The sequence below is a fragment of the Protomyctophum parallelum genome, assembly GCF_964188405.1.
Source record: "Protomyctophum parallelum genome assembly, chromosome: 2".
Classification (NCBI taxonomy): domain Eukaryota; kingdom Metazoa; phylum Chordata; class Actinopteri; order Myctophiformes; family Myctophidae; genus Protomyctophum; species Protomyctophum parallelum.
Genome location: NC_139699.1, coordinates 16,603,962 through 16,612,354, shown reverse-complemented (window position 1 = coordinate 16,612,354; position 8,393 = coordinate 16,603,962).

The following is an 8,393-nucleotide window of genomic DNA, read 5'->3' as shown; positions in this document are numbered from 1 at the left end:
TCACCCACTATTTTGAATTATAAAACATTTTATCTGTCTGCACCCCAGGCCAAACCATGCAATTGGTTTTTATGAAATACGGCAATATGGTAGAGTGCTATCATACCCCCCCCCCCCCCCCCCCCCCACACACACACACACACACACACTTTTTCCCCTCACTGTATATGTTTCTTTTCCCTTTTTACCTCCTTTATGATGAATTCCTGTTCTGTTCTGTAACTATATAGAAGTGTCTATTTGTACGTCTCTAAATGTTTTGATGAATTGAACATGGTGGACCCTCTTGTAAACAAGTGTAATGCTTAATTCGGTCGTCCACTCACAGTTAACAGTCTTTGTATTGAGTTTGTGCTTGAAATGTAAACTGTTAATAAATATTTCAATCAATCAAAAAAAAGCAATAATATTTTTTTTAATTCCTTTTTAGCTTTATCGTGTTTTATACAAATATTGTACCCTGATTGTAGAGGCACGTTGGTCCGGCTCGAGCAATACTAACACTAGACTGGTGCCCGGCTGTAGAGCACCAAGTCGGTAACGATGGAAGTTGGAGATCCATGCCCCACCCGGCTATGCAATACCCGTTGTACCCATGTCAGAGTACCCGTTCCACCCACCTGTCTGTGTCCTTTTTATTCCCATATATGGAGATTTCTGTATCTATCTCTCTGTGTCCCATATATAGGTGAATGTAGGTGTGATCAGGTCCAAAGCCCAGGCAGAGGCGCCTTTTGTGATGGTTCTGGACAACCGTGGGTCTGACCAACTCAACACCGGGCACTACTGCACCACTAGCTTGGTGCTCAAAGTCCATAAAAAAGCAAATCTGCGTGCCCGTAGAGCGCGGCAATTTTTGGCGTGGTCTTTTTGTGGGGGTCCCTCATGCCATTTCACACCAGAAATGTAGTAGGATGTCATGCTAATGGAGAAAGATTCCACAATAACTTAAAATAAGCAATATGTTCTCATTACCATGTAAACATGAAATGTTGGACAGGAAAACGGCACTTTGAGGCAAAATGGCAGGGGCCCTATCTTGTGCCACCCCTTATCCATAAACGTATTTAAAAACATTTTTAAATAGTTCAACTAGACAAGTTGTGAGCTTGAAGATCGGCTATTTGAACCCGACTGGAGCACTTTGAGATTATATTATTATTAACGGCAAAGGGTATGTGAGTATTGTGTTCACTTTTAATGGTGTGAACATTGGGGACTGTCTGCTTCTCACATAGAATGATGACGTCAGTGGAGAACCCTGGGAGATCATGTTTCTATCCGTTGTGCCATAAGAACCTAATCCTACTGAAACCTAAGCACAATGGTTGATTCATTGATTGCCATTAGTGGAGATGTGCCAGTGGAAAACACTTTATAATCGATAATGTATTGAGACTTTTGCCCTAAAGGCTACATTGAAAAGTGTAACCAAATATATCTCTCCTCCAGGGAATTGATGGTGGGAATACCCTGGTCCTTGACACATACCACATGATTTATATTTAATTGTAAAACGGAATAATCTACTGCACAAGCTTAAAGAAATTAGCTGATCTACAAGCTCACAACATGTCGCATAGTATTAGCGACGCACTGTGAGCTTGTAGGACTGTTATTTTCAGGGAGCGACATTATTGTACGACGGAGTAGAAATGAAGCATTTACGGCCCTGTAATGCTCAACGCACCATGTTTTGTCAGCAATAACTCACAGCGTATTTAAAGGACCAGTTTAGAAACCGTCTTCCAGTGACATCATCATTAGGCAGATGTCTTTTTTTTAAGATTTTTGCGGCTTACACCTTTTATTGTTTTTTTTTAAGGGACACACAGTAGGCTGACAGGAAACGGGAGAGAGATGGGGGAAGACATGCAGTAAAGGCCGTCGGGTTCGGGAGTCGAACCCGCGGCACACTGCGACTGGATTACGCCAAGGCCTGGGCGCAGATGTTTTTTTTAAACAAGATTTTTTTTACAAAAATGTTTAGATTTTCATTATCGTGAGAACGATGGCTTCCATTTCACAACTTTTCAGGACTTGAAAGCCAGCAGTTTCTATTAGCTTGGATTCCCCATCGATGATGTCACTGGAAGACGGTTTCTGAACTGCCCACAGCCCTCCTATGAGACACAGAGTAGAAAAAAATTGCGCCATTTTTTCATGATTATTAGTGAGGACCTATTATATGAAGATAGGTTGAAAAGTGGTGAAGTGTTCCTTTAAATACATAACAGGAACGCGACTGCTGTACGTGATACTCCCCCACTCCACTCCACCCCACCCCCGCCTCACCCCCACCTTTTTCATTTTCGGCAAGATTCTGCTGTACCACCAAAGGGGTCGTTATTCGTTAAGTACCACCACTAAGTGTATATATACGATTACGCGTACCAATATAGGTTGAGAATCACTGCTCTATAAGTGAACAATTGGTGTATTGTAACAAGTGGTGTGCCAGAAAAGTGGAAGGCAAGTCTTTTGGGGCTGATAAAAGCATTTAGCATTTGACGGCAAACACATCACATGGATGGGCCTGTGATGTGCTGGTTTGGCCACGTGCAGCAGATGGCAGTCATAATGGGGCTCAGGTGCGCACCCCAGAGCAGACGATTCCTACACAGTCTGACAGTCTGATGGACGAAGGGACATAAAGGTCATCTTGACTTTTCTCTTGGAATTAGATGTGACACACACACACACACACACACACACACACACACAGGCCACACTTTCCATTGGGCTAGTGGGGCCGTGGCCCAGGGGCCATTGGCTCTCAGGGGCCCTTATGGGAAATTGGACCGCACTGTACTGGGTTTGAGGCCCTGAAAAGGGCTCCTGGGGACCTTAATTGGCCATTGATTTAGATAAATGTAGGTAAGGTAAGTGTAGGTTAAAACACGAAAATTCTGTGCGCTCCTGATGTTGCAGTTTGGTACCTAATTGCTCCTGATGAGCAGATTGGTGGTTTTCTCCACCGTAGGTGTGTGAATGGGTGAATGTGAAGCTCTTGGGATAAAGGCGCTATATAAATGCACCATTGCATAAAACATTAATACAGTTCAAAGTTTTATTTGATGTATTGGGTGCACACTGCACAGTTCTGGCAGAAATACGTAGTATATTACAAAATATCACCAGCACTCACTTTGTCCTTTACACCATCATGTGATAACGTAGTTGCTGTGAGAGTGAGGTCTAGCCAACACCAACTCGAGATTCCCAGATCGCTGCTCTCCACAATGTCCTCTCCAACATCAGGTTCTTGAGCTCTGCAGTGTTGTCAGCCAAGTTGTCGTGCCGCAGCACGTCTACATTAGGTGGTACGCTTCTTTCCCCTCCTGGCTTTGCCCTGGGCTGGCTCCCATAGGGTCAATTTACTTGCCTCAAGTTCTGGGTGCCTGACGCAGTGCCCTGCCAGCCTCATCCTTCTCTCTCTGACTTAGTCCGTGACCCGTGGTAGGTCCCCATAGAGGTCCACATTTCTGATGCGGTCCGTCCATGTGACACCTAGTGCCATTCTTCATGTCAGTATGGCCAGTATGGACATCTTTCCTAGCTCGATTCTGGAGTACCATTAAAACACTATCCCAAAGTCAACCCTCATCATTACCCAAACAGATCATCACAGACTCCACCACAGTTTCAAACAAAAATTATCTATGCAATGTTTTTAATGAGCACTGTAGCGCCGCAGGCCATCTCTTCGGGGATTCGGACACACCACCTAGTAGTAACCCAGTCCATGACAGTCCTAACTCCCACAAATTCACCTTCAGGCATAGAGGTAAAGGAAGCTCTACTTGCCATCGAACCTAAAACGTCTACGGGAGCTGATAGGCTAAACCCACAGCTTCTATTATTAGCTGCTCATACCATCTCTGACATTATAACACATATAACTTTAATCAAACCTTATTAACTGACAGCATTCCCAGTACTCTGCATATGTTTCTCCGCTACACAAAGGTGGTCCTACAAGTGACCTCAATAACTCAATAAACCAATTTCCAAACTCCCTCCTCCTCTGCCCACCTGATCAATACTACCCAACTCAAATCCTTTTTTATCCCAAAATAACATCTTGAACTGCCACCAATCAGGTTTTAGACAAGGACACAGCACTGCGCCAGCTGCCACTAAGGTGGTAAATGACCTTGTTCATGCCCTGGACAAAAAACAGGACTGTGTTGCATTATTTATTGACCTTTCTAAGGCATTTGATACTGTAGACCATGATCTACTTTTAAAAAGTTTGAAGGCTATTGGCTTTGCAACTTCGGTTTAAAAGCTATCTTTCTGAAAGATCTCAAGTGGTTATAGCTGACGGCTACACATCTGAGTTTTTAAATATCAGCAAGGGGCTCAAGGATTGATCCTAGCCCCGATTCTATTCACACTTTTTGTAAATGATTTTAGCAGTGTAGTTACAAATAGTGCAGTACACCTCAGTTGATCTAGCTTTTCAAAACCTACAAACAGATTTTCACAAAATTCAACAGGCCCTCACTAATCTCAAACTGCTTTTAAACCCTGGAAAAACTAAATTCATGGTCTTCTCTAGAAAACCAAATGCCACTCAAACAATCTTTAACATAACAACTAGAGAAGGGACTCCTATTGAAAGAGTCTCAAACTATAAATATCTGGGCATTTGGATAGACGACAATGACGACATTTAAAACCCACATTTCTAGCTGTACTTGTTCACTCTGAATTGTTTCTTATTCTTATGTATTTGTGTTTATATTGTATGTTATGTGTTACTGTAATCAGGGCTTTATTGAAAAAGAGAGATTGCTCTCAACTGACTCCCCTGAATAAAAGAAAAAAAAAGAGAGAGAGACCCACCGATAGTACTGTCAACTCTAAAAATGTGGATCCAATTTCGACATCACTTTAAATTTCTTTCACCTTCTGTATTATGCTCCCATCAAAATGAATCATTGTCTTCACAATCTGTTCAACACCCACATCAAAAACAACACAGAGCACATAACACCAAGACAATACAAAAACAAAAACAAAAACAAAACATGAGGTCCCCACTGTGTACAGAACCATCCTATCGGCGGGGCAGTTTGTTTAATGCCGCGATGACAACACTCCTACTAAAACAGATGAGTGGTGGGCAGATGCACTATACAGAGTCAACTCCACCACCTCATGTGCATGCCTCAGCCTAATTCAACTGAAAGTAGTACATAGAGCTCATCCTAGTAAAGCCAGGGTGGCTGAAATGTATCCTGAGGCAGAATCGAAGTGCGATCGCTGTGCTCAGACACAAGCACATCTCACACATAATTATGTATTGGTCTTGTCCTCAGCTACAGCGATTCTGGTCACTTAATTGTGTTTGTCACACTGTCAGATGTGCTAGAAATTGCACTACAACCCTGTCCATTGATAGCCATATTCGCTATTCGGCACACCGTCAAACCCCTTGCAGTACACAAATCAGAACACTGTTAGCTAGAAGAAGAATATTACTATCTTGGAAGTCGCCAAATCCACCCTCTCAATCTGGCTCAACGATGTGATGTACTTCTTAACTCCATCTGGCTCAACGATGTGATGTATTTTAAGCTTAGAAAAAATAAAATTCTCTCTCAGAGGAACCTCCGAAGGTTTCACTAAGGCATGCTTAGTGAATGCTCCAATATTCGTACCTCCCCGGATTAGACTGCTCTGTGTGACCCAAATATAGCGGACTGTGGATTTCAGAATTAACAGACAGTGCCTCTCTCACAAGTGTACAATACTCTTGACTGTGAAAAGGAAAACTAAATGGGTGACTAATATGTGCAAAGATGTTCTTGTCAGATGGGCTGCTTAACTGTCCCCAATAAAAAAAAACTATAAAAAAAAAAAGATGGCACCATTTCAACTTGCTCTGTGACTCAGAGATTGGCTGTGGACCACTTAGAAACCTGCCAACACGACAACATAAAGTAGTTGGTAGCCTTGGGAACCAGTGGTTCCCGAGCCATGTAGCCCATAGGTCAGAAGCTCCTGTTACTGTAGTGTAGCCAGTGTAGAGTGAGGCGCATTGATCCGTACTGTACAAGTATTCCCCCTGGATATGATGCTAGTGATGCGCAGGGAGGGACTCTTGGTGATGAGTGCACGCATCGGGTAGCCTTTTTATAGTCTTTGGTGTGACTTGGCATGGGGATTGAACCCTGACCTCCCAATGTCACGGTGGACATTACTCTGAGCTGGTCTCCCCCCTTTTCCCTTCACTGTATATGTTTCTTTACCCTTTTTGCTTCGTTTATGATGAATTCCTGTTCTGTTCTTTGACTATATGGAAGTGTCTATTTGTACGTCTCTAAATGTTTTGATGAATTGAACATGGTGGACCCTCTTGTAAACAAGTGTAATGCTTAATTGGGTCGTCCACTCACAGCTAACAGTCTTTGTATTGAGTTTGTGCTTGGAAATGTACTGTAATTCTGCAAACTGTTAATCAATCAATCAATCAATCCCAGTGACATAATCGTGTAAATTCTATTTTAGCATGCAAACCTTCCAGGAAGAGAGAGGCTGTCGTTTCCAATAGCTTGGAATCCCTACTGATGATGTCATTGGTAGTCAGTTTCATGAACTGTCCACAGCCCACCTCTGAGATGCAGAGTAGATGGAAATGGGCCATGGATATGGGAGCATATATTCAATATCTATGCTCCTATATCCATGTGTCATTTCCATCTGGATTTCATGGATATAGGAGCATATATATATATTGAAATTCACTTGGGTGAAGTGCTCCTTTATTCTTTTTCAGTGCTCCTTTTCAGCCTGCCAAACTTCAATGGGTTGTTAAAGTGATGTTACATAAGAAATCAGTTGACTATTGTTTTAATGTTAACTATTAGGCTACTGCAGAAGGCTCTGGGCTACTGCACAACAAGATACAAATATGCAGGTGATTCATAATAGTGGAGTATTTAGAAACATATGTTTACGTTTTCAGTTTGTATGTGGAGAGAGCCAGCAAAAAAAGAAATCTGGAGCGTGGCAGTGCTATCATTCATAATCTTGCATAGGACCGCCTGAGTCATGCAACTGATACTGCCTGCTTGATTAATAATAATAATAATAATAAAAGAAAACTATATATATTTTTTGTCCCCTCAAAAATCTCAATTGACCCCTCAGTCATTTCATCCTGGCGCCGGGCCTGAGCCAGGTTACAATAAAGTGTACTACCAGTCAACAGGGCAGCTGTAGCTAATCAGTGCTGATTACACCTCAATAAATGGCTGCACCCAGGGCACCCCTCTGTGGATTTGTCAATTTACTCTAGATAGCCTACCTCCCAAAGACCATCAATTATATATAAAGTTCTGTGGGCTTCTTGTATAATTCTTTGGTGATATTCTGGACCCATAAAGTGTAGCCTATAGCGTCGAGGTTTAGCCTATAATAGTAGCCTACATAACCTTCTGTATTATCCACCCCTGTCTCTTCAAGCCGAGCACACCTCCCTTTCCCCGTGCCACTTTCCACCGCGAATTTCGGAATAAACACAGTGTGCTGTCTGAGGCAGAGGATTACACGCCTAACAAGTGTGTTAGTCTAAAGAGCCACGCCAGGTAGGAAGAAGCTCTGATTTAATTCTATCTCCTTTTTTAATTTGAGTTTAGTCCATTTTATGCATGTGGGGTAGATTTTAGATAATAACTCAAGGAATTGTGTGCTCTTGTTTTTTTTCTCTCCAAAATGGTCTTGCAAGCTCGGGCTATAGATCAGAAGTGAGCAACGTTGTGACGGGTGATTCATAAAATGTTTTATTTCCACGCGATGGTTCATTTTGAGACAAATTTCGTCTTGAACGAAATGTATTCAATTCGTAGCAAAACCTTAGTCTCTGACTTTTTAAATGTGATTCTCTCCGACTATAGAAATAGCAACCAGACGTACGTGTTGCTTTGTTTATAGCAGAAGTTTTGATTAGTATTTGGTAGTGATTGTGCCACATAATATACTTGTGCTACACCCATTAGCATATTTAAAAAACGATTTAAATCAGTTAAGTGTAAGGTAGGAGAGAGCAAGAGTCACTATGAAAGGCGCTGTCCATGGTTCTGAAAGCGCTGTTGTCGCCCTATCAATTACTGGCTGTGCCTCAACCCAATCGACTACATCTTGTACAATACTGTCCTACAAAGCCAAAGTGGAGTAACTATAGGCTACGGGAGGAGATTAGCCGATGATGGGTTTAAAAGTGTTTCAACTGGTCAGCCAAATTAGTTATCCAAATTACATTACAGTAATTGTAAATTTGTTCTTGAGGTAATTGTTTATCCCCCAAAAACAAAAAGCTATGACCGGATGATCGGATACACAAATTAGTTATGTCCAAAAACGTAGTTACTATACTTTGGCTT